This window comes from Petaurus breviceps, unplaced genomic scaffold, assembly GCF_028583685.1.
Source record: "Petaurus breviceps papuanus isolate PSGF00001 unplaced genomic scaffold, PetGlider_PUasm1.0 79, whole genome shotgun sequence".
Taxonomy (NCBI): domain Eukaryota; kingdom Metazoa; phylum Chordata; class Mammalia; order Diprotodontia; family Petauridae; genus Petaurus; species Petaurus breviceps.
The window spans coordinates 32,174,084-32,201,033 of record NW_027186523.1 but is presented as its reverse complement, the minus strand read 5'-3'; the positions used below and the strand labels follow the sequence as shown (position 1 = coordinate 32,201,033).

The following is a 26,950-nucleotide window of genomic DNA, read 5'->3' as shown; positions in this document are numbered from 1 at the left end:
AAAAAGTAACCCGTGGGATGGAAATGAGAAGCAAATGAATGCAGCTAAGGGGGGTGGTGAGAGATTGTTCTTTCTGAGTTCTGTGTTCTTTTTTGGGGGTGAGGGGGGCGGTGCTGCTGAAGTCTTTGCAGAAAATGTATCCACATAGAGTTTCTTCCCCTTGGACAGAACTTGCTGTTGTTTCTTTCGCTGGTAGCTGAGGGAAATTCATCCGTTGTCACAGACTTGTGTTTGATGCTTTCTCTTCCCAGTGGGGTGTGAGAGAATTAGGAAAATTGATCAAAGTTCACTTTGGAGCTCTTGTAACTCGTGCCCCAGCCGCTGGTGTATTTTTTTTTTTTTAAGTTCATGAGTAGGACGGCATAATTGTATTTAACAACGGTATGAAACTCTAGTGTTTGCTTTGGATTAACATGAAGTAGCCGGTATTTTATAGTTGCTGTGATAATTTATTCGTGAAGTCATTCCCGAGTTGCCTTTTTCTGGGAAGTTGAGATGTAAAATGTCCATTCCTTGCTGAAAATGAATATTTAGTAGTCTCATTCCTATTTTTTTTGTAGTTGCTGTAATTTTGATTTAGTGTCACGAAAATATTAGCATGTGGTGGCATTGTTCAGAAAAGGAAGTTATATAATCTTTAAAAAGAAAATGTTTCCTGCCCACTGGAGCATTTGTGCTTCAAGGAAATACCAAATCGTTGATGGAAATTTAGAGCAAATGTATTTATTTAAAATAAAATGTTAAGGTCAAGCTTGGGGAATGTGAACAGCTTAATTACAAATTAAAATATTTGTGATTTTTAAACATTTCATATGCCACATAATTAAATGTTTTCTTGTAGCAGAGATTTTAGTAGTCTCTTTAGGAGACAAACCTGTTTAGTCTTATTTATCTCCTTTTGTAATACCATGCAACATTTCACAAATTTTGGATTACAGCCTTTGGAGAAAAGTTATTTGCATTTTGAAAACTTGATTAGTCCAGGCCTATAATTAGATTTTTTTAAGAAGTCACTGGATTTTGGTCTTATTTTATTGCTAGACATAAAATTAGCCTTGTACATTTGAAAGAATTTTGGTTAATTAGAGGCTTAGACAAGTGAATTTTGAGTGAGAATTGAACATTGAGAGTTTAGTCCAGACTGAGATAAGTGAGACTTGACTAAAATTACTTCTCTATCCTTACCTTGGTTTCTATTTGTTTTTTTTCATGTGTTAAATGCCCCCTCCCTACTTCCCATTTATGTAAGTAAACACAGAATACATTCAAGAAATGACTTTAAGGCATCTGGGTTTATATTTAATTGGACAAAAGTTTTACAACCACTTCATTGTCGTGATTCTTTCACATATCACATGAGGCATGTAATTAATCATTGAAGAGCATGAAGGTGTGTGGGAGTGGATATAAAACTGGGATAAATAAAATGTGCTTGTAATTTGCAACATAATGTTTTGTTAAACGTTTAATTCTAACTACTGTAATACTAACAGATGCATTATTACCTGTGACATTGTATAGTGTTTATCTGGATTTCCATATATAAATGTTTTATTGATATTCTTCTCTTTAGTCATATCTAGCTTCAGTCACTTGCTATCTATGTGTGCTTAGACAAGTTACTTCACTTCTCTTTTTCCTCATCTGAGAAAAGATGGGATTGGACTAAATGGTCACTGAGGTTCCTTCTAGTTTTAAACCTATGGGGCCTATCGCTTTAAATGACTAGACTTGTATATTAGTGCAGAGGCAACAGGGAGCCAGGGCAGGTAGGTGTTGAAGTAGATACCGTAAGAGTACAGGTCTGGAGTCAGAAGACTCATCTTCCTGGGTTCAGATTCTTAGATACTTACTTGCTGTTTGACCCTGGGAAGATCACTTAACCTACTGTTTGCCACAGTTTCCTCATCTGTAAAATGAACTGGAGAAGGAAATGGGAAACCACCCCAGTGTTTCTTCCAAGAAAACCCCAAATGGTGCCATGAAGCATCAGACATAACTGAACAACAATAAAAGTAGGGAGCCACTGGAGATGCTAGGGTTGGGGAGTAATGTGTTCCTGTGATTTCTTCTAAGGGTATAATTTTGATAGCTGTGTGGAAGATGGGTTAAAGAAAGAAAAGCATGGAAACAAAGAGCCCAATTAAGACGTTATTTCAGTAGTACAAATGAGAGAAGATGAATGCCGGCATTGGTGTGGTGGCCCTGTGAGTGGAAGAAAGGAAATGGATAAGTTTTTGGTTTTCTCTCAATTTAGTAGGATAAAGTCTTGGTCAGGAAGAAAAAAAATCAAGCTTCTTGTTTTTGTTTGTTTGTTTTGCTTTTTTGGAGGGAGAAGGCAGGGCATTGGGGTTAAGTGACTTGCCCAAGGTCACAGGGCTAGTAAGTGTTAAGTGTCTGAGATCAGATTTGAACTCAGGTCCTCCAGATTCCAGGGCTGGTGCTCTATTCACTGTGCCACCTAGCCGCCCCAACATTAAGCTTCTTGGTTGTTAAAATAGCTAATCCTTAAAAAAAATTTGTGATACCATAAAATTATTATGTCCATTCATAATATTCTGTTATCAAGACAAATTGTGTGTAAAATGCTAATTTGTGAATTGTTGGACACTTCAGACTGCTAAGTGATCCATTTTTGGACCTGAGATATCTATCAGCTTTCTTCTTTAAATTTAGATGCAGATAAGCTTTTCATAATACAATAGAAGAAATACATTTATAAATTAGGACTAACATTAACATCCCTGTTGTGATCAATAACTGAAAACTAGTTAGGTCTAAGTCCCCATCCTGGCTTTGGTCTATTTAATTCACGTATGCCCCCCAAGGTAACTAAAAAAAACACCAGGTAAAGTAAAATATAGTACTTCTTTCTCAATGAAGATCATTCTACTAAAAAGCATCCTTAGAAAAATAATTATTAGAAGTAGGTAATTAATACCAGCTGAATTATTGCCTAATGTTACTACACAAAATTTATAATGCATGAAATGGGAAGTAAAAAGTGAAAATCCAAATAATTGTAGATATATAAGATTCTCTTTCCTCTAATTGTTTATTCTATTTGGAGATGAACTTCTATTAAGCAGTTTGGGACATTAAATGGAAAATCTTGGGTTTTTTTCCACTTTAGTCATTACTGAGCATTTCAACTAACCAAGTTGCCATTAAACTTTAGTTTAATCATCTAAATAAATTTTTTTTTTACTATTTTTGGTTGAAAGAGGCTGCCATTTACAGTATCTTACTCAATTTTATATGGAAATTAGATTCAGTACCAGTTAGAATCATAGGATATTGAGGTCCTGGAAAGAAAATTTATCAATTAGATAATCCAGGGCTTCTTAACATGATGTCTCTGAATCTTTAAAAAAAAATTTTGATAAGCATTTCAGCATAATTGCTTTCTTCTGTAATCTTATATATGCATTTAAAAAATCATCCCAAGAAAGGTTCTATAGACTTCACCAGAATGTCAAAAGGATCCGTAAGACAAAATAAATTAAGAAACCATGATCTAGAACAAACCCCAGTGTCTACTTGTGTCTGCCACATAGTAGGTCTTAATAATGGTGACACATAATAGGTGCTTAATAAAGGCTTGTTCAGTCAATCTGAACGGTCAAGATGTGCCCTGCATCAGTATATTTTTGGTCGTCAGTAAATATCTAACATCAATGCATATATTGAAATGGTCAAGCTAGGGAACATGAGGACTTTGATATAATTAAAATTTAAGCCACAAAATATCCATTTTTCATGAGTTATCATCCTTTCAATTGGAACATAATTTCACTGAGGTTTTTAATCTTGTAATTATTAGTTCAACTGAAGTAGCTCAAGATTGTACTTTGCAGCATCTTAAAGAAGATTGCATTTCTAGTTATAAATATATGCATCACATATATATTATTTGTTGATGACATAAATATATTTATGTGAAATTCTGAAGATATTTCTTCAATTTACGGTGCCTTATTAACAATTCTGGTTCTCAGCTAAGGGGCCATCCATTTCATAAACTGAGAATGAGACTTCTTTAGAAAATAATGGAGACATCTACAAGACTCCCTGCACATTATGTTTTTAAATCAGTGAAATATAAAATTAACTATTATATCTATTACTATTCTCTCTCCATAATTTTTAAAAGTAGAAGTGTCTAATAATTAACTAGAAGTAGTTCCATAGTTTGCAGTCTCCTCTTCAGAAAATTAGAAGCCTTGAAAAATTCAATAAATAAAGTTTTCTAATGGAATGAATGATCAGATGGATTCCATTCAATGAAAATGACCACTTGGCTTTTGGTTTAAACTTTCTTTTCTGACCTTTCACATAGAAATTATTAAACATTTCAATTGAGCAAATATCCTGCCTCAGGCACTCATTAGCTTTATAAGATCTTTGGCAGGTCATTAAACCTCTCTCTGTCTCAGTTTTTCATGTTTAAAAATGGGGATAATATTGCCAACTTTCCAAAGTTGTTGTGAAAATAAAGTGAGATGATATTTGTTAAGCAATTTGTGAAAACCTTAAAGTACTGCGTAAAAAAGGAAAGGAAAAACCCAGAGAAATATTGATACACAAGCAAGCATTCTGTTCAGAACTGATCTTTTTGCAGCATACTTACAATAATTATTTTAAATGTTGAAATTGTTTTTGATTTTTCAGAACACTATAGAATTTAGATCTAGATGGGACTTCTAGATGGGTTTATTCCATGCTATTCTCCTTGTTCTACAGGTGAGGAAATTAATGCTCATTTAAGTAACTTGTGTAGCAGAATGAGGCTTCAAAACCAGGTCCTGTGACTTCAAACACAGCGCTCATCTTTCTAAGACACTAAGACGTCTCTGTTTGTAGGGTCTGGAGCTTATTGACTAATTCCATCCAGGTTAAAACCCTCCTTACTGTGAGACTTGAGACTTTTTACTTAATTTTCTGGTATGTGTAGCTTCATAGACTCGGGAGCTGGAATGACTATAAGGGAAATCTGGTCCAAATCTCCTGTTTTACAGATAAGGAAAATGAAGCCCAGAGAAAGTTTAAGTGAATTCACGGTTTCTGGAACAATCAGTCATCCAACCTGTTTGTTGTACCCTTTTTTTTTCTCCACTGTAGAATCCAAAGCTGTAACAGTCTTTTCTGCTTAGAATCATGAAAAATTTATCTTGCTTTTGTGATCTGTCAGTGTTCTGCCAAAGAAGCTTTATAGTTAGTCAGGGTTTGGTAAAGTATTCCTGAAGATTTATGATTGACTCCCCTATTGAATAACTGAAAAAACCAAAACAAAACTTTGCATTCAAGGAAGGGAGGGGAGAAGTGCTGGGGGTTCTCAAATCCACCCCCCTCTCTTTTTTCTTTTCTTTCACTGTCAAAGTGCTGTTGAAATTCAAAGAGGCCAGTCCTGTGGGTGAGGCCAGAACTATTGGCTAAATGCCACCACCTTTCAAATTAAACAGAAAAAAACTATTTTCCTCATGTATTTATTGTACCACGATGCTTAATACATGTATTTGTTTGGGGTGGGGGGGTTGTCCTATCTTGTAGCATTTTTTTAGAGCCCCCTTGGCATTCCAGCCACTATTGTCCCATATTATTCAAATAGAATAAAAGAAGCAGTACCCTAAGCACCAAGTTCTTATATAATTAAGCAGAGGGGTGACAGTGTCCTCTGGAGAGTTTAGTCACAATCTCTTATTTGTTTTTACTCCTCTCATAATGTGCCGCCCAGCAGGTGACCTTTTCCAAACAATTAAGTGAGAACCTCCAAGGAAGGGTGTGAACTATAAATATATTTTTAGCAGTTGGGGCCAGTATTTTCTTTCAGTTTCAGTTGCTACTGTCTCTAGCTGCTTATTGGGTGTGATTTCAAGGTCTTAGGAGCCACTCTCCACTGCCAAGTGCCTTCTCTTCTTGATAGCCCAAGTGCTACTACTATTCTTTCCTTTGTCTTCACATTTTTTTGGTCTTATTAGGATGCAAATACTACTGGAAAAAGAGTAGTACTTTAAGATTTATGGGTCTTATGGACCTACCTACATATCTTCCTTTTAAATTTCAGGTGCTACCTCTTTTGTGTAGCCTGCCCTTAAAGGTCCTCTGTTTGGCATTTTATTGTACATGCTCTAGGTTTGGACAAGATTTGTCTTTTAGTCTTTTCAGTCTCCTAATCCTACGAAGCAGTATATATTTGAATAAAGAAGTAAAAACCCCAAATCTTGGGGTGGCTAGGAGGCACAGTAAATAGAGCACTGGCCCTGAAGTCAGGAGGACTTGAGTTTAGATCCGGCCTCAGACACTTAACACTTACTAGCGGTGTGACCTTCGGCAATTCACTTAACCCCAATTGCTCTGCCTTTCTCCCCTCAAAAAAAAAAAAAGCAAAAAAAACCCAAACCACCTAGAACTCCAAATCTTGAAAGGGTTGCCCCATAGGAAAGAGGTTCCTAATTTGTATGGAAGTCACACATTGTGTGTGTGTGTGTGTGTGTGGATGGGGGAGCTTTTTTGCTGGAGAGTTAAGAGGATGACAATGTTCTCATCAAATAGGGGGTTTACACCATAAGGTAGCCTTTTGTTTTCCTCTAGGATAATCATAAAGACACTGTATTATCATATTATTCCATGCTCTTATTGTTATCCTAAAAGTTTTGGGGAAGCATATTTCCTAGATATGACCATGAGGTGATACAGTATGTGACATATAGCAATTTTCTGTTCTCTTTGAGAAAGACAGCGCTTTCACCATGAGACTTTTAGGAGGGAGGGAGTCTCGTGGTGAATCCAGACTAAATGGTTAGTGTGGTATATGGGAAGAACACCCGACCTGGAGGCAAAGGAGTGATTTGAAGCCTAGTTCTATGCTGTTGTTGTTGAGTTGTCTCAGTTATGTCTCTTCATGACCCCATTTGGGGTTTTCTTGGCAAAGATAGTGGCTCATGTGTCATTTTCTTTTCCAGCTCATTTTACAAATGAGGAACTGAGGCAAACAGGGCTAATGTGACTTGCTTAGGCTCACAGAACTAGTTAAGTATCTAAGGCCAGATTTGAACTTAGGTCTTCCTGATTCCAGGCCCAGCACTCTATCCAGTGCATCATCTAGTTCTACTACTTAGTACCATTATAACTTTGGATAAGTCACTTTTACCTCTTGGGGCCTTAAATAAAGGACTTAGAATAGATCATGTGTAAGCTTTCTTCCAGTTTGACATCTTTTGATTTTCATAAGGGGTAGGTGTTTGAGGACATGTCCTGTGGAAGAGTTGGGAAACTCTCTAGTTCCCATCCTATTACTTCCTCACAGTAAAAAGTCATTATTTTGTCAGTTTTCTGTGATTTTATCAGAGTGGAGCCTCCTGTCACTCACCAGTGCAGATCCAGACTCTTCTGTTCCATTATAAACAGTTTTAGAGTAGCTATGGCTGAAAATTTCGTTCCCTGTAGCCTACCTAAGGATGTTTCTCACTGAATTTCAGTAGGTTGTCTCTGTCCCTCTACTTATAATCTCTTTCATCTTTGGTAGTAGATGTCAGAGCTTGTACTCCACTGGTAGAGTCTCTAAATTATTCCATTGACACCTCTACCTGGATAATGTTCCTCAAGCATTGGAAACTCAACACTTCTAAAACAGAGCTCGCTGTCTTTCCCCTTAAACTCACTCTTTCTCCCAACTAACCTGTTTCTGCTCAGGGTATCACTGTCATTTACCCAGATTTGCCACTTACGCATCATTTTTGACTCTTTACCCACTCTCCTCCATCCCCTCCGTCTCCCAGTATCCAAACAAGTACCAAGTCTTGCCTGCTTCCTCAGATGATCTCTTGTATCCATCCCATTTTCTCTACTTGCCCAGAACCACCATCGGCCCAGGCCCTAGATACTTCTCGCTTGGTCTATTGGACCATTGTCTATCTCAGAACTTTTGTAGAGACTTTCCCCCATGAAGGTGGAATGCTCTTCATCTAACCTCTGTGTTTAGATACTCCTAGTTTCCCCTTAAGGCTCAATTCAAGCGCCACTTCCTTCATTGGCATTCTAATCCATCTCTTATCATCCAGCCTGTCCAATCTCTAATCTAATCCTCCCCAGTGCTGCCAGCTTGGTTTAAACTTGGCACTCCTCTGCCTCAAGTAGCTCAAGGCTCTCAATTGCTTGAACTCTAAAAAACAGAGTCCTCTCTTTGGCATTTAAAGCCCTATTCATTGTGGTTCTGGTTTGTCTTTCCATCCCCATTGTATCTAACTCCCCCTTTTGCAAACTACATTCCAGCCACACTGGCTTGCTTGCTGTTTCCATACACGACATTCCATTGTCTGTCTCAAAGCCTTTGCAGGGGAGCCATTGTCTGTGTCCTTTCACTCCTCTGTCTTGGAACTCAGACTCCCTTTAAGTCTCAGCTTAAATGCCACTTCCATCAAGAGTCAGTTAATGAACATTTTAAGTGCCTACTGTGTGCCAGGCATTGTACCATCGTGTGCCAGGCATACAAAGGATGGCAAGATGCAGTCCTCTTCTCAGGGAGCCCACAGTCTAATGGGGGAGACAGCATGAAAACCACTATGTACAAACAAGCTATATCCAGGGTAAATTGGAAATAATCAATATAAGAAAGATTACTAAGATAAGGAGGTTTGGGAAAGGCTTCATATAGAAGGTGGGATTTTAGCTGGGAGCTGAAAGAAACCAGGAAGTAGAGATAAAGAGGGAGGGCATTCCAGGCATGGGGGACAGCTAGTAAAAATGCCTGGAGTTGGAAGATGAAGTATTTTTCTTGAGGAACAAGGAGGCTAGTGTCTGGATCACAGAAGGCGTAAAGAAGTTAGAAGGTATAAGAAGACTAGAAAGGTAGGAAGGGGGCATGCTGTAAAGCCACCGGGCATTTGATCATGGAGGTGATAGGGACCCGCTGGAATTATTTGTGCAGCTTGTGTCTATGTGTGTGTTGGAAGGTGGCAAGGTCAAACCTGTGCTTTCGGAAGAGCAATTTGATAGTTGAGTGAAGATGGACTGAACGGGAAGAGACTTGTAGAAGGAGGGCCAACTTTTAGGGTACTGTAAGAGTCCAGCCCTGAGATGGTAAGCCCTGTGCCAGGGCTGTGACAGTGTCAGAGGAGAGAAGTGGGTATACTGGAGAGATGTCACGGAACTAAAATAACAGGCCTTGTCAACAAATTGAATGTGGCAGTGGGTGGGGCATGCAGTGAGAGAGAGGGAGAAAAAAGGGTGACACCTGGCTTGTGAGCCTGGGTGACTTAGGGGGGATAGTGGTACCCTCAGCAAGAGTAGAAAGTCAGCAAGGGTTGGGAGAAAGATCATGAATTTAAGAGGTCTTTCTTGAAACTTGCAGGAGAATCTACCCAGGTTATATTCACTCAAGTGTTAATCTACCCCCCTTCCCATCTCTGGGTGTTTCTTTTATATACACCCTCAATTTACTTGTCTGTGGATATGTTATTCTCAGCCCTTGTAGAATGTATGCTTCTTGTGGGAACTTTTACATATGTATCCCCAGCGCCTAGCATTCCTCCTACATTGTAGGCACTGGTGGACTGTAAGGTTCCTTCCAGCTCTAAATCTTAATAAATACTTGTTGATTGGTTAATTAATGAACCTTGGGTCATCTACATGCTGCAAAAAGATTTTGTTTAAAGTTTCACAAATTGTTGAACAAAAAAATTCTCATATTCAAATGAAAATATAACAATATAATATAAAATAAAGTAATTTCATATAAATAATTTTGGTCATATATAACTGTCCTTGGTCCTCATTTCTCATTAGTTACAGACTATTAAAAGTTGAATAGATATCATGCAGTTTGTCCTCACAGAAGAGTAGAAGAGTGATTACACCAGTTTATTAGTACATAGAACTTGTATCTCCCTTAGTAGGTAGTAAGTAAAGGAATATCTTAATTTAGCTTTCATGGGGAATGTGTCATTCTGGAGTTATGAGATCCTCCCACAAATAACTAGACAGCTATACACTTCAAGTGGTGGAATTTTATTTCTAATGCATGTTATGGAAATCTTTCTAAAATGTACTGTATAATTTCATTACTTTTTAAAATAGAGCATGGGGAATGGGATGACATTTAGGTACCCTTTAGAAATTCTATAAATATAATTCAACATTTTTTTGTGCTGTGGATGCAAGTTTAGATGATAAAGGACATTGGACTAAATGGGCATTGACCCAGTCAGTTTCCTTGGGATTTACATCTCTGAAAAAAGGCCATGATGTCAGCTTTCTTTTGGATGATTTGCCTCTTCCCCCTAGGGGCAGATGAGCAACCGCTTGACCTCTTGGGTAGGATATAAAGACTGCTTATCTGGAAAATTAATTAGTGAATTAAAACCAAAATAGCCTTCTTACCAATATTTTTCTCACCCTTCTTTGCAACTTAGTGTTGCTCCTAGTACCCTTTGAATTGCCAACTGTTAAGTATTATTTCTGCATTGTTAGCACCATGGATTATTGACCCTTCTTCATCAGCTTCATCTATCTACTCCCGTCTACTCTTTATTTCACATATTGCTTGTTGTGGATATGTCTAAAGGGAGACTTCACCTCACTTTTTAAAAAAGAATTTGTGCTGTGTGTTTTTGGATGGAGTAACTGAATTTGAAACAGAAAATTCTTCATCATTATGTAATCTGCATTGTAGATGATGTAATAATTTCCTTTGGCTCAGGGCTCCAGGTTTCTTGAAGTTGGGAACTTTGAGAGTCAAACTTGGGTCTGAACATAAAGTAATCGCTATACTAACAGACTACCGTGTTTCCCTGATAATAAGACACTGTCTTATTAATTTTTTTGGACAGAAAAACACCAGAGGGCTTATTTTCAGGGGATGGCTTATTTTAATGAACATTGACAGCAATTTTAATAAACAAGTAAATGTGAACAAAAAAATGTACCAGCAAGCAAATCGCTGGGGAAGAACAGGATGACGCGCTCACTGCTGCAGCTCTGATTGGATGCATCTCGGAGCGCGGCGTGCGTTTCACGGGGGGGAGGGGGAACGGTGCATACAGAGGGTACCGTAATGTAGCGTGTAGCGCAGGGGATCACCTTCACTACAGTAGCAATCTCAATAGGGCTTATTTTCGGGGGAGGGCTTATTTTAGAGGAATCTTACACAGTAAGGGGAGGGCTTATTTTCGGGATAGGTCTTATTATTGGGGAAACACGGTAGGTAGGAGCTGTACATTGAAATAGTAAAATATTTAATGGGACCAAGCAAATCAAGGGAAAAGCACATCTCAATACTTATTTTTTGAATGAATGAAATCTCCTTCCTGATTTCTACTAGAGTAGAAGGAAACCAACCAGATTCTTTTAAACTCAGTTTTCCATAGTGGAAGTGGGACAAGTGGATAGAAATGACACAGCTAGACTGGGATTGCCAAGATTTGCCTCTGTAGCACCTGCGTTTCCATTCAGAGTACCCTCCATTCTCACCACCTCTCTGCTACCTGGATATCTGGTCTTTTTACTCTGTGGCATTTCAGGAACATAATGGAACTCTTGGGTTTCTTGCATGTTTCTGTTATACTTTTAAATGTTCTCCTGTGAACAAGCTTCACTTCTCAGAAGACTCTTTGCAACAAACAGAACCCATTCCCCATTATGCCTGTACCCAGGCACATACATTCTCATGGGAACTAAAGTCCTGAGAACTTCAGTCAAGCCCCTTCTCAAGGCCTCATGGGAAATACAATCCTGTTCCACCTTGGTGGTTGTCATAGACTGATATTTAGTTCAGTGTGTGCTATTGACCAGTTGTGACTTATCAATAAATTGCATAACCTTCAGGACCTTAGTTTCTTATCTAAAAAATGAAATTATTAGGTTAGATTTCTTAAATTTTTTTCTAGCACCAACATGCTATCACTTTTAAAAAATTCTCCTTACTGTTTGATGTATAGCAACATTCCAAGTACAAGCAACATTACAAAAAAAATTATAAAGTTCTAGATGGTATCTCTTCTGTGATAACATTTCATGTTCTAAATAACACCCTATAGGTTAAATGGAATGTGGTAGGCAGGAAGATCATAGAACTATTGTCAGATGCAACCCTGCTTATTAAGGATGAACTCTACACTTGTCTAAATAAATAGAATAGCTTTGCTGGCAAGAGCTGTGAGGTACTTTGATTCATGGGATGCATGATTAACATCCAGAGAACGGAGGGCAAAGTTTGGAAGTCAGAGTTATTCTAAATAGAGATTCCGGATTAAGTATATTGCTTAGGGCTAGTGAGTTAGTGCTGCTGAAGCTGGGTACAGGTGATCTAGAGGTTGGCTATTGATGATTCTGATCTTCTAGTGGATCAGAGAGCCTACATTGTTGGAAGAGGGAAGTAGAGAGTCAGAATAGTCAAATGCCATTGAGGGAGGTGTTGGTATTATGGGTAAAAATGAAAACTAAAGGGGGAGAGAGTGGGAAGGCTGGGGCTGGATTGAGATCTGGAATCAAGCTAGAATCTCCCCAAAAGGGAAGTTATTGCTAACAGATGATTGTTGACAGGTATTTCTTAAATAGAGCATTACCACACTGGGGAATCCTACAGGTAGAGTGGTCTTTCCAAGTTTTAAGGGGTCTGGACATACTCAGTGTATGTGTTTAGGCAATCACGTAGCTTTGTTAGAACAGTAAACACCTATTCTTTAGCCCAGGAGTTCTCTGGCTCTGGCAGTGGCTGTGCTACTACTTCCTCCTGGGGGAAGGGTGCTACTGGGGCCCAGGTGTGCCACCTCCCTGAGGCAGGCGTCACCTCCCTGAGGCAGGCGTATATTGCTACCTGGTTTGTCCCTTAGAATCCTAGTGTGGGTCCTGTAATAGTTGAGAGTCCTAACAAGCTTTGTTATACTGTGTATTGTTTATAGTTTTGAAGTGCTTTTTCATTGTAAGTACAAAAAGATAATGGCCTAAGACCAAAAACAAACAAAAAACAAATCCCGAAATAGTCCTTGTTCATCTGTGCATTAACTGATTTGCAGTTAAACAGAAGGCAAATGTGGGACAACTTTTGGTTTCTGAAAAATTTCATTCTTCTATGTCCTTTCGAAGGACTTAAAAAAAAAAAACCCTGCATCATTAGCACATAAAAGAACAAGCTTCCAGTCATTGTCACCAGGACCTACTTGCAGAAAAAAAAGGAAAGTACTATAATCAGCAATGATTTTCTTTTTTTTTTTTTGTATTTTGCATTTCCTAACCTGTTATGAAACTTTAGCAAATGGTCATATTTGTCAGAGCTTTTTTGAGTGATAGTCAACAAGCACTTATTGAGAATCAAACTTTGTTCCAGGAGCTGTGCTAAGTGCTTGGGATACAAAAAAGGGCAAAAACCAGTTCCTGCTCTCTAGAAACTCATGCCCAGAGGGAGACAGTATGAAAAAACTATGGATAAACAAGATGTACTCAGGGTAAATTGGAGATAAACCCAGAGGGAAGGCAGTAGATGAGACGTGAAGGAAGCTAGGGAAGCCAGGAGATGGAGATGAGGAGGGAGAGAATTCCAGGCCTGGAGGACAGCCAGTGAGAAGACTCAGTCAGGAGATGGAGTGTCTTGTTCAAGAAACTAAGGAGGTATGTGTCACTAGATAGAAGAGTAAGTTGAGAGAAGTGAAGTTTAACAAGATTGGAAAGGTAATAAGGTTCCAGGTTATGAAAAAGACCAAGTAGAGATTTTATAATTGCTTCTGGAGGCAAAAGGGAGCCTCTAAAATTTATTGAATGGTTGTAGAGGTCGAGTAAGACGGTCAGATCTGTGCGTTAGGAAGATCAGTTTGACAGCTTAGTGGTGGAAGTAGGGTAAATACAGTGGCAACATAACTTACTAGTATTTAATGTAGATTTTTGAGCTTCACAAAATAACAACTTAATTTCTTCTCTCTTTTATTCCCTCCATTAATGATCACTGTGCATTATTTAAACACTAGAGAAATTCTTTATTTGACTATTTCATCTTTCTATTAGGATAGGTTTCAGTAGCATCATCTCCCGACTATATATTACTATAGGAATATTTAGTATTATCTCAGTCAGTTAGTCTAATTTCCTAATATGTCATTCTGCTTATTTTAAATATTAGAAATGAGAAATTCTAATAAGTTCTTTACTCAAAGGAATTGGTTCTTGAGCATAGTTTTGCTTTCCTCAACTAACTTAGTAGATTATTTATATTTCTGATCAAGACTTGTTTTTCATAATTATGCACAGAAATAAACCCCTTAATTGAAGGGAGAGCAGAAATCTTCTATTTTGGGAATTGTCCCAAAGTCCAAGAATTGCTAATATATTTTGTTTTTTATTTCAACATACTTTCAAAGTGTTTAGTAATCAGGAAAGCTATTTTCCCTTGAGTGCTTATTGAAAGCAGAAGTTGTTCTGGATTTGTATAGTGAGGGACACAATTGCCTTCTGGCAAAACGGGCACTCATTTGTCTTGTTTTCCTTTGATTTTAGATATACTTTTGGTTATACTTCACTTTGTCAAAAGTTTCATTATATACATTTGTAGGATGATGGATTTCAAGTTAAAAGGACCTCAGGATTAGTTCAACTCTTTTATTTTATATATGAGGAATCTAGCTGCCAAGTCCTAGAAATTACCCAACTTTATTTCTTGAATTTCTCCCTTTTTCTCAACCCTCATAGCCTCTACCCTGGTTATGGTCCTCATCAACCCAGAGAGAAGAGAGTCTCAAGGAGAAGAGGGTAATCAGTAGTATCAAAGGCTGCTGAGGGGTCAAGATTGACGAATGAAAAAAGTCTATTAGATTTGAGAATTTAGAGATCAGTGGTAACTTTGGAAAGAGCAATTTCAGTTGAATAATACAGTCATAAGCCAGACTGTGGAATGTTAAGAAGAAAATTAGAGGATAGCAAGTGAAAGTACCTATTTTATTCATTCATTCATTTTAAATATTCATTTAAAAAATTGAGTCCTAATTTTATCTCCCTTTATCTTCTCCCCCACCCATTGAGAAAGCAAGCAATATGATATCAATTATACATGTAAAGTTATGCAAAACATATTTCCATATTGGTCATGTTCCCTCCCTAAACCCTCTTTCCAAGGCAGGAAAAATAAAGAAAGCAGAAAAAAGTGTGTTTCACTTTGTACTCAGAGTTCATCAGTTCTCTCTCTGGAGGTGGGTATCATTTTTCATCATGGGTCTTTTGGAATTGTTTTGGATTATTGTATTGATCAGAGTAGGTAAGTCTTTTACAGTTGATCATCCTTTCAATATTGCTGTTACTGTATAAAATGTTCTCTTGATTCTGTTCACTTCGCATTAGCTCATATAAGTCTTATCATGTTTTTCTGAAACCCTCCTCTTCCTCATTTCTTACAGCACAATACTATTCTGCTACAATCATATACCAGAACTTATTCAGCCATTCCTTAATTGATGGGCATCCCCTTAATTTCTAATTCTTGGCTAACACAAAAAGAGCTGCTATAAATATTTGTGTACGTATTGGTTCTTTTTCATTTTCTTGATCTTTTTGGGGTGCAGACCAACCAGTGAGTGGGTCAAGGGGTTTGCGCACAGTTTAATAGCTCTTTGGGCATAGCTCTGCATTGTTCTCCAGAATGATTGATCCAGTTTACAACTGTACCAATAGTGCCTTAGTATACCTGTTTTTTGTCTTCCTGGTCAGCATTTGTCAATTTCCTTTTCTATCAGATGAGTCAATCAAGGTCAATCAAGGTGTGAGATAGTACCTCAGAGTTGTTCTAATTTGCATTTTTCTAATCAATAGTGATTTAGAGCATTTTTTCATGTGACTTTTAATTGTTTTGATTTCTTCTTCTGAAAATGGCCTATTCATGTCCTTTGACCATTTATCAAAGGGCAAATGACTCTATTTTTTTTTTACACATTTGGCTCAGATGCCCTTTTGAGAATTGAGGTCTTTTCCAGAGAAAGTAGCTGTCTTTACTACTTATCTTTATTCACTCCTTGTCTTTTGACTGCTTTCCTATTATATGCTATATACTGTAGTAGCTGCATTATGTAATACTGTCTCACTGGTCACTTTTCTTCAGTAAAAACAATTTGAACTGTGCTGTTCAAATGAATTGTTTGTCAAACTATTGTCAAAAATTTTAGTATCTAAATAATTTTATGGAGTTAAAAGTCATTTACTTCATTAGCGTATCATAGACAACCAGTCACCAAATCAAAAAGTATTGTTTGCTTCAGTAATGATGATTTGGAATCTTTTTTATTTTATGAGTATATTAGAATCTTAATAATATTGGATTAAAATTCTGAAATTATGAAAGGTCATTGAATTCTAACTACTTAGTAAATCATAGATGTAAGGGAAGAAAGTGATAAAACACTTGCTTTTGGACTGTAACTGGTGAATTCCTGCTCTTCTGAAATCTCATTACCCATGTGTATGGTCATTAGAGCAATATATTTGTGCTGGCAGACTTTTCTTTGGAAAATGTCAGAGATCAGACTTTCTTCTATTTAGAGAAATGAGAGTGTTCTTGAACTATAAAATAGGCAGTTGATTTCAACAGAGGCTGAGAGAGTATGCTTTGGATGTTTACTAGGTAGAATTAATGTCGCCCTTTTAATACTCACTATGGAACCTACTATAGAAACTAATTTTATAGTTAACGGAATGTTAAATTTTATGTAAAAATAAACATTTTTGGAGCATTGCTAATTTACTTAGTGCACTGGAACTTCTTATAGCATATCATTCATTATCAGATGAATTCTTCTAACCATTCAAGTTATTTCTGGAAGTTCTGTTGTTGAGGTTGAGTCATATCCAACTGCCTGTGACCGCATTTGGGGTTTTCTTGGCAAGGAGACTAGAGTGGTTTACCATTTCCTTCTACAGGTCATTTTATAGGTGAAGAAACTGAGGCAAGCAGGCCTAAATGACTTGCCCAGCATCAGCTAGTAAGTGTCTGAGGCTGAATCTGACTCAAGTCCTCCTGACTTCAGGCCCAATTCTCTGTTCACTGTGCCACATGGTTGCCCAGTCTGGAAGTCTTAGGAGAATTAAAAAGAACACAAAACTGTTATCTCTTTATATAGACCCATGCATGAACTTTACAAATTGGGAGGTTCCAGCTTGTTTCTAAAATCCGATAATTCTTTAACCTGTTTGGTTTAAGTTCATGCTTTAAATAAGGCTAAGAATTATTATTAGAATTCACTGTCTTTGAGATTCTACTTTGTTTTTTCATCCAATGAGCCATGCTGCTGACCCAGTGAATAAATACACTGGAATGTTTATCAGACTATTTTCTTTTTTTGTTCAATGAAACAGGGAAACTTCTGAGCAATTTCAGTGTATGTCTTAGGGGCTGGTAGGTGTTGCACTGGATAGAGTGTTCCACCTATAATCAGGAAGACTTACCTTCCAGAGTTCAAATCTGGCCTTAGATACTTACTAGCTAGTGTGACCCTGGGCAAGTCACTTAACCCTGTTTGCTTCAGTTTTTTCTTCAGTAAAATGAACTGGAGAAGGAAATGGCAAACTATTACAGTATCTTTGCCAAGAAAACCCCAAATGAGGTCACAAAGAATCAAACACAGAAAAATAACTGAACAACAACAAAAACGAAACAAATTTCTTCACTCAGGAGATTGTTTACAATAGTCATAAAGAGACATTAAACAGAGGGTGGCTAGGTGGCACAGTGAATAGAGCACCGGCCCTGGAGTCAGGAGGACCTGAGTTCAAATTCGACCTCAGACACTTAACACAAAAGTTAGCCATGTGACCTTGGGCAAGTCACTTAACCCCAATTGCCCTCCAAAAAGTAAAAAAAAAAAAAAAAAGAGAGAGACATTAAACAACAGAGCACTGGACTTAAGGGCAAAAAGACGTGACCTTGAATCCTGCCTCACATATTTACTGGAGGTGTGACCCTGGGCAAGTCACTTAACTTTTCTCAGGCTTCCTATAATAAAATGGGAACAATAATAATATCTATCTAATAAGATCATTGTAAGGATCAAATGGCATACTATATGAAGTATCATGCAAATTTTAAAGCACTATATAAATGTGAACAATCATCATCATTATTATTATTTTAACAAAATGAGAGTGTTCTAGACCATTTCACTTAGCTATATTATCAGCTCTTACAGCTTTATCATGTATTCTATGCAGATGATTCTCAGATCTGTTTGTCCAGCTTCTTTCCTTATTTCCAGGCTTTCATCTCTGTCTCTTACACATCTTGAATTGGATATCCCATAAATACTTTAAACTTAACATGTCTAAAACTGAACTCATTTTCTTCTCTTTCCCCACACCCTCCCCTCTTCCTATTGAGAGTACCACCATCCTCCCAGTCACCCAGGCTCACAACATACATGTCATTCTCTACTCTTCACTCTTACCTCTTGTATCCAATCTGCTGAAAAGATCTGTCATTTATAACTTTGTAATCTCTCTTGTATTATCCCCCTTTTCTCCTTTGGCACTGCCACCACCCTGGTGAAGAAGGTAGTATCTTATGCTATCATGTATTACTGTCTCCTTCTATACCTCTGTCTCCTTTACTCCTGACTTACACTAAAAGGGGTTTTACTCATTGCTCAGGCAAACTTCTCCACATGCACAAGTCATCCCATTCCTTCCTGTCTCCTTCAGCTGTTATCCTCACTCTCTTAAGTATCTTCATTTTCTCCCTGTCTTTTGGCTCCTCCCCTACAGATATGCTTTTGTCTCCTTTGTTCTCAAAGATCCTCACTAGATCCTTCCATCCCCACTAACAGTTATCCTATAACTTTTCTGTCCTTTGTGACTGAATTCCTTGAGAAGGCCATCTGTGATAGGTGTCTCCACTTCCTCTCTTCTCATTCTCTTCTTAACTCCTTACATTTTGGTTTCCTTCCTTAACTCCTCTCTCCAAAGTCATCATCATGGTCTAATTCCACATCCAATGGCTTTTTTTCCAGTCTTCATTCTTCACCTCTCTGCAGCCTTTGATACTGTAGGTCAATCTTTTCTCTTTAATACTCTCTAGGTTTTTTGTAACACTGTTTCTCTTGGCTCTCTTCCTACCTATTTTACAATTTCTTCTCATTTTCCTTTGCTGAATCCTCATTCAGATACCACGTGCTAACATAACAGTAAGCTGTCCCACAGGGCTCTGTCCTGGGTTCTTTTCTCTTCTCTCTTCAGAATACTTTACTTGGTGATCTTACCAGCTCTCATGGATTTAATTATCATCTTATCTGCTTATCTGGCCCTAATCTCCCTGCTGAACCCCATTCTTGAATCAACAACAGCTTTTCCGACATCTTGAACAGGGATGTCCAGGAGACATCTTAAACTCAACAGGTGCAAAATGGAGCTCATTATCTTTCTCTCTAAACTGTCTTCACTTCCAAACTTGCCTACAACTCATCCTCCACTCCTCACTCTCTCAACCCTCCCTCCCTTCCCACACCCCTCATCCAATTTCTGGCCAGTGCTTAACTAAATCTGATGCTTGGAAGTTATAGCAAAACAGATTTTGGCTGCCAGGCATATTGTAGGATAAGGAACATCTATTAAGCACCAATTATGAGCCAGAAACTGCTCAGGGCTAGGAATATAAATACAAGAATGAAATAGTTTCTATTTTCAAAGGATTTTTATTGTCCTGAAAGGATAACTTCTTTTGGTCAAGGACTGTTTTTTACCATTTTTTTTTAATCCCCAGAATTTAGCACAGTGCTTGGCACACAGTAGGGACTTGCTGCCCAAATGAGGATATAGCATTTTTACAGATAAGTAAATACAAGATTTATACAAAATAAATATGGTTGGGGAAGGCTTACTAATTTCTTTAAAAAAAGGAATCGGGAAAGCCCTTCTGAAAGAAGTTGGTACCTGAGCTAAGCTTTGAAGAGAACTGTGGCTTCCAAAAGGTGGAGGTAAGGAGGAAGAGCTTTCCATGCATAGGTGAAAGTTTGTTTCAAGATATGGAAGTGGGAAATGGGATGTCATCTATGAGGAACAACAAGAAGGCCATTTTGTCTGGAGCATAGAGTGTTGAGACTGAATCTGGAACAATAGGATGGAGCCAGAATGACAGTTTTAAAATGCTAGACCCAATAGTTTGTATTTTATCCTTTGTGAATCCACTGAATTTTTGTGGGCCAGTTTGATCTGTACTTTAGGCATATAAATTGAGGATCTGTGTGGAGGGTGGATTGGTGAAGGGAAAGACTAGATGTAGAAAGATCAACCATAGGAGCCTTAGGTGATTAAGTGTATTAATTATAAATATTTAATTTGTCTAAAGACAATTCTGATTCTATAATTTCATGGTTCCAATAATTCTGGAATGTTTTCTCTAGCAACAAAGTTTTCTTATCTTTGCTCCTTTTCTTATGGGGAGGTTGGGTCCATCTCAGTTGAATGCCAAGCCTAATTGAATATTTTATAAGAGGCCACCAAAGGGCTATAAATAATTTCATACCCTTTGACCCAGCAATACCACTTTTAGGGTTGTATCCCAAAGAGATCATAGAAGTGGGAGGAAGACCCATATGTACAAAAATATTTATAGCAGCTCTTTTTGTGGTGGCAAAGAATTGGAAATTAAGGGGATGCCCATCAATTGGGGAATGGCTGAACAAGTTGTGGTGTATGAATGTAATGGAATACTATTGTGCTATAAGAAAGGAAGAGCAGATGGACTTCATATTTACCTGGAGAGGCATATACGAATTGATGCTGAGTGAGAAGAGCAGAACCAGGAGAAATTTGTACACAATTACAGACAACGTATGTGTGATGATCAACTTTGATAGACTGGACTCTTCTCAGCAATGCAGTGTTATAAGTCAACTCCAAAAGACTCATGATGGACAGAGATGTCTACATTCAGAGAAAGAACTAGAAAGAACAGAGTTTGAATGAAGATTGAAGCAAACTACCTGCTCTCTTTCTTTTTCTTGTTTGGTTTTGTTTCCTCTTTCCCATTGTTCATTCCATCGGTTACAATCCTTTTTTATAACCCGACTAATGTCTAATGTGAAAGTATTTGCAGATCCTATACTTGATTGTATGCTGCCATGGGGAGGGGAGGGGAAAGAGGGGGAGAAAATATGAAACTCAAGGAATTGTGTAATTGAATCTTGTAAACTAAAAGTAAACAAACAAATTAATAAAGACCAAAAATATTTTTAAAAAATTAAAGAGGCCAAAAGGTATGATAACTTGGTTGTGGCTAGACCAAAATGTGGAAAACAGAATCATACTCATTTAAATACAAGCCTACCTAATCTACATAATATCTTTATTAGGACTATTGAACAAAATTTTTAAAAAATGTATTTATTTATTCTTAGTTTTCAACATTTACTTCCATAGGATTTTGAGTTCCAAATTTTCTCCCCTTCCCTCTCATCCTCCTAGTTCAAGACAACATGCAATCTGATATAGGTTCTGTATATACATTCATATTAAACGTATTTTCACACTGGTCATGTTGTAAAGAATTAGAACCAATGGGAGGAACCATGGAAAAGAAGAAACAAAAAAAGAGCAAGTAGTATTTTTTGATCTGCATTCAGACTCCATAGTTCTTTTTCTGGATGTGCACAGCATTTTCCGTCATGAGCCTTTTGGAGTTGTCTTAGATCCTTGCATTGCTGAGAAGAGCTAAGTCTCTCCAAGTTAGTCATCACATAATGTTGCTGTTACTGTGTACACTGTTTTCCTGGTTCTGTTTATTTCACTCAGCAAAAGTTCATATAAGTCTTTCCAAGTTTTTCTGAAGTCTGCTTGCTCATCATTTCTTATGGAACGATAGTATTCCATTACATTTATATACCACAAATTATGTTGAACAAAATTTTTGAACAGCTATTATAAAAATTCTCTGGTTGTTGAAACCAGTTTAAATAGGCTAGTTATGGGTACATGTAAAAATAAGAAAAAAATCTCATCATAGGAGACATCTCTTTTTTGTAATATGTAAGGTAACAGACAACTGTTACTCATTGGTGGCTTTTTATTTATTATTTTATTCATTACTGAGCATAGAGTGATGTGGTCAGACATGTGCTTTAGGAAAAATTACTTATTTTCTGAGTGAAGAATGGATTGGATTGGAGGAGAGATTTGATTGAGGCTGGGAAACTCATTAGGAGGCTCTTGTAGCCATTCAGGTGAGAGGTGATGAGGGCTTAAATTGGGGTAGTGCCTGAGTAGTTGAGAGAAGGGGACATGTCAGAGAAGTATTGTAGATAGAGAAATGATAAGATTTAGCAGCTGGTTAGGTAGGGGAGTGAGGGAGCCTGAGGAGTTGAGGATGTTATGACACTGAGTTTGTGAGTCTGGGTAGCTGGGACAGTGGTGGTGCCATTGACATTAATAGGGAAATTTGGGAGAAAGGTGGTTTTTTGGAGAAAGATAATGAGTTCTGTTGTAGACAGAATTTGACATGACTATATGAAATTATGAAATTGTATGAATGAAAATATGAAATATTTGAATTTGACATGAACATATGAAATGTCTAGTTTGAAATGTCCAATAGGTAGTTGGTCACATGAGACTGGAACTCAGGAGAGAGAATAAGTCTAGATATCTAGAGCTTGAAATCATCTGCAGAGAGATGATAATTGACCCTACCAAAGCTATGGAGATGATCAAGTGAGAGTATAGAGAGCAAAAGGAAGAGAGCCCGGGCCGTAGTCTTGGGATACATTCACAGTTAGGGCATGTGACATGGATGAAGAGCCAGTGTGTTAGACTGAGGAGTAGTCAGAGAGGTAAAAGGAGAACTAAGAGGAAAAAAAAGTCAAGAAAATCTAGCAAGGAAAGAGTGTTCAGAAGAGAAGGTGATCAGCCTTGCTATAACCATGCTTCATAGATGTCAATGAGGACTGAGAAAAGGCCATTAGATTTGTCAAGGAAGAAATCCTCAGCTGACACATAGGGGGAAGAGATGGTTTGGGTGGCTTGAGGAGAGAAGAAACAGCCTAGAACAGCCACTGTTGTGAGTGAGATAACGAATCAAATAGGGAAGACTGGCCTTGTTACAGTGATGTGCCAGATGATTAGATAGCATAAATTTATAGTGGACCTATTTAGCATGATTTTATTATTTCCTCCAGGTGCAGATCAAAAATATGAATATCATGCAGCAGGAAATAGAGAGATATATGGTGGGTGTGAACAAGCTGCAATATATAAGCAATAAGGAACTCGGAATAAATAAAGTAATAAAAGATATTATCAAGGGTATGTATGTGATATGTGGGCTGGTCAGGGAGTGAAGAAAGGGGATGGCAGGTATACTGGCAGAGTACTCCTACAAGTAGTCTTGAAATGCAGAGAAAGGAAGGAAGGCCTTCGGCATGTTGGATAGATACCCTGTAGAGATGTTAAGGGAAAACATGGACGAGATTTCACACAGGATAGGACAGGGGTGGAAGGGTTGCGATCTCTAAGATTGAGGGGAACTTTCACATTGATGATAGCATAGTTCTCCACAAAATGGAGAAAATGAATAACCAGTGCAGCTGCTGTATGTGAACTCACTTGAGGAAAATGTAAACACTGGGGGAAGAATTCACTATCTGATGGAAGCTGGGCTATAGCATAAGGTATTGTTTGAGTATTTGAATATCTTCCTAGTGTTTCTTTTGAATACAGTTTATCTTTATTTTTTAGTTTATTTTTTTATACTTTAAGTAACAAGTGTAAATCTGAATTAGTTCTTATGTCTTAGAAATGAGATCTTTATCAGAAAAACTTGTGGCAAAGATTGTTTCTCCAACCTACTTGTTTACCTTCAATTTTTTTTTTTTAAGCAGTCAGGGTTAAGTAACTTGCTCAAGGTTACATGGCCAGTTATTTCTGGGTGTGGTGCTAAATATCTGAGCCTGGATTTGATCCCCAGGTCATCCCAACACTGGAGCCGGTGCTCTTACTCACTGAGCCACCTGGCTGCCCTTAAGCAATTGGGGTTAAGTAACTTGCTCAAGGTTACACGGCCAGGTGTTTCTGGGTGGGTAATAAGTGTCTGAGTCCAGATTCGATCCACATGTCATCCCAACACTGGAGTTGGTGCTCTTACTCGCTGTGCTACCTGGCCGCCCCTACCTTCAAATTTTTACTATGTTAGATTTGTTTGTGCAAAAACTTAAATTTTATGTGACCAAAATTGTCCGTTTTATCTCTCTTTTATTTAGTTGTAAACTCTTCCTCTTTGCATAGATCCAACAGGTAATTTCTTCCTTGGTGCTTTAATTTCTTTATTAAGTGATTTTAAAAAAACGTAAGTCATATATCTATTTGGAGCTTCTCTTGCACTATGGTATGTGGTTTTGTTCTGAACCTAATTTGTGAAAATTTCTTGTTCAGTTTTCTCATATTTATCAAATAGTGAATTCCACTCCCAACCCCCAATGTTTACACTTCCCCTGCATGAGGTCACATACAGTAGCTGCATTCATTCTCTCAAGTTCTTTGTCCATTGGTATCCCTCGAGAATGTGTTGTAGGTAGCAGAATTCAGCTTTCTGCTTTTTTTAAATTAGCAGTGACAGTTTTTTGTCATGAGCAGGAGTTTTCCTGATTTTGAGGTCTTATTTTACTTTAGACATTGTTCATTCAATTACCAAAAATTTATTAAGTGACTGTTATATGCTGTTTAGTATGCTAGCCTCATCCTTTGTCTGTAGTATTACTCTGACCCAGAAAAACATACCCTTCATTTTGGTTAAGTTCGGTGTTTTCATTGATGTAGGGAAATCCTGATGAAGTTTGTTCTAAAAGTACCTCACAGTAATTGGTCTGTAATTTGGGGTTTTAGAGAATTTCCTGGGGATACTTAGAAGTTAAGTGACAACCAGGGTCTCACAGTCAGAAATGAGTCTTGAACGGAGGTTGTCCTGTTTCTGATATCATCTTACTCTATCCACTATAAAATGTTGTCTTTTTTCAGAAGTTTTTTTAAAGTGTCTTTTTATATCTTTGTGTCTAACATTTATCAAAAGGCTCTGGGGGGCTATTTAAAGAATTGTTGATTATTAATGTAGCCCGAAAGAACCATAGGATTGCAGAGTAAGAAGGACCCTAAAGTTAGTTATCTAGTCTAATCCTTACTCAAATTATGAATCTTGTCAACAATAGAATTTTCTAGAGTACTTAAAGCAGTAGTTTTCACTATCCTTGCTGTATCCTGAGGCCTGAATACATAAATTGGATACAGTTGTGCATATAAAGGTACGTTTACCATTTCATTGGCTATATATGACGCCTTCAGCATGAATTTTTTGACTAAACTTTAGGTAATACCTAATCGTTGTAAAGATATAAACTGTTGGTAGTTTACTTCCTGTTGTCTTGCATGAATATTCATGAGATTTATGAATAATAATGAATTGTATACCTTATTTAAGAAACCTGAATTTACAGCTTTTTTTAAAAAAAAGTTTAATAGTATTTTATTTTCCTCCCGGTTACATGTCAAGATAATTTTTGGCATTCTTTTTTTTTTTTTTGCTTTTTGGAGGGCAGTTGGGTTTAAGTAACTTGCCCAAGGTCACACGGCTAGGTTTTTTGTTTCTGTGTGTTAAGTGTCTGAGGCCAGATCTGAACTCAGGTCCTCCTGACTCCAGGGCCAGCACTCTACTCACTATGCCACCTAGCCGCCCCTTGGCATTCATTTTTACAAGACTTTAAGCTCCAAATTTTCTCCCTCCTTCACTGTCTTCTCCTCTTCTGAAAATGGTAGACAGTTTGATATAGTTTATACATGTGCTATATATAAAATGTAAAAAAAATTTCTGTATTAGTCACAGTTGTGAAAGAAGAAATAGATTTTTAAAAAATTATGAGAAAGAATAAAGTAAATGAAAAAAAATATGCTTTAGTCTTCATTCAGAGTTCATCAGTTCTTTATCTGAATATGGATAGCATTTTCCATAGTGAGTCCTTTGTACTTGTCTTGGATCATTGACTTTCTGAGAAGAGCTGAATGATTCATAGTTGATCATCACACAGTGTTGCTGATACTATTTACAATGTTTTCCTGGTTCTGCTCTTTTCATTTTGCACCAGTCCATATAGGTTTTTCCAGGATTTTCTGATATCTGCCTGTTCATCATTTCTTATTGCACAATAGCATTCCATTACATTCGTATGCTATAGCTTGTTCAGCTATTCCCCAATTGTACCACCTTAATTTCCAATATTTTGCCACCCAAAAAGCGCTGCTATAAATATTTTTGTGTGTGTAGATCCTTTTCGCCTTTTTATGATCCCTTTGGTATACAGGCCTAGCTGTGGTATTGCTAAATCAAAGGGTATGCATAATTTGGTTGCCCTTTGGATATAGCTGTAAATAGCTCTCCAGAATAGTTGGTTCAGTTCACAAGTCCACCAACAGTGCATCAATGTCCCGATTTTCACACATCCTCTCCAACATTTATCATTTTCATTTTTTGTCATATTAGCTGATCTGATAGATATGAGGCAGTATCTCAGAGTTATTTTAATTTACATTGTTCTAATCAAAAGTGATTTAGAGCACTTATTCATATGCCTATATATAGCTCTGATTTCTTTATCTTAAAACTGCCCGTTCATATTCTTTGACCATTTATCAGTTGGGGAAAGAAATGAGGCCTTTATCAGAAACATGGCAGTAAAAATTGTTTTCCAGCTTTCTGTTTTCCTTCTAATCTTGGTTACATTACCTTTCTTTGTACAAAAGCTTTTTAATTTAATGTTATCAAAATCATCCATTTTGCATTTTATAATGTTCTCTATCTCTTGTTTGGTCGTAAATTCATCCCTTCTTCATAGATCTGACAGGTAAACTATTCCTTACTCTCTTAATTTGCTTATGGTATCACCCTTTATGTCCAAATCATATAATAATGAGATGTGTATGAATATCCCCTTGTCTTATTTAAGAAATTTGAATTTAC

At 37.4% G+C, this 26,950-nt stretch overlaps 1 protein-coding gene across 3 annotated transcripts in view; it reads left to right on the top strand.

The window, feature by feature from the left end:
• LOC138175896 (N-acyl-phosphatidylethanolamine-hydrolyzing phospholipase D-like) overlaps positions 1–26,950 on the top strand; it is a 103,273-nt gene that overhangs the window by 32,352 nt on the left and 43,971 nt on the right. The gene's annotated exons all lie outside the window — the stretch shown is intronic.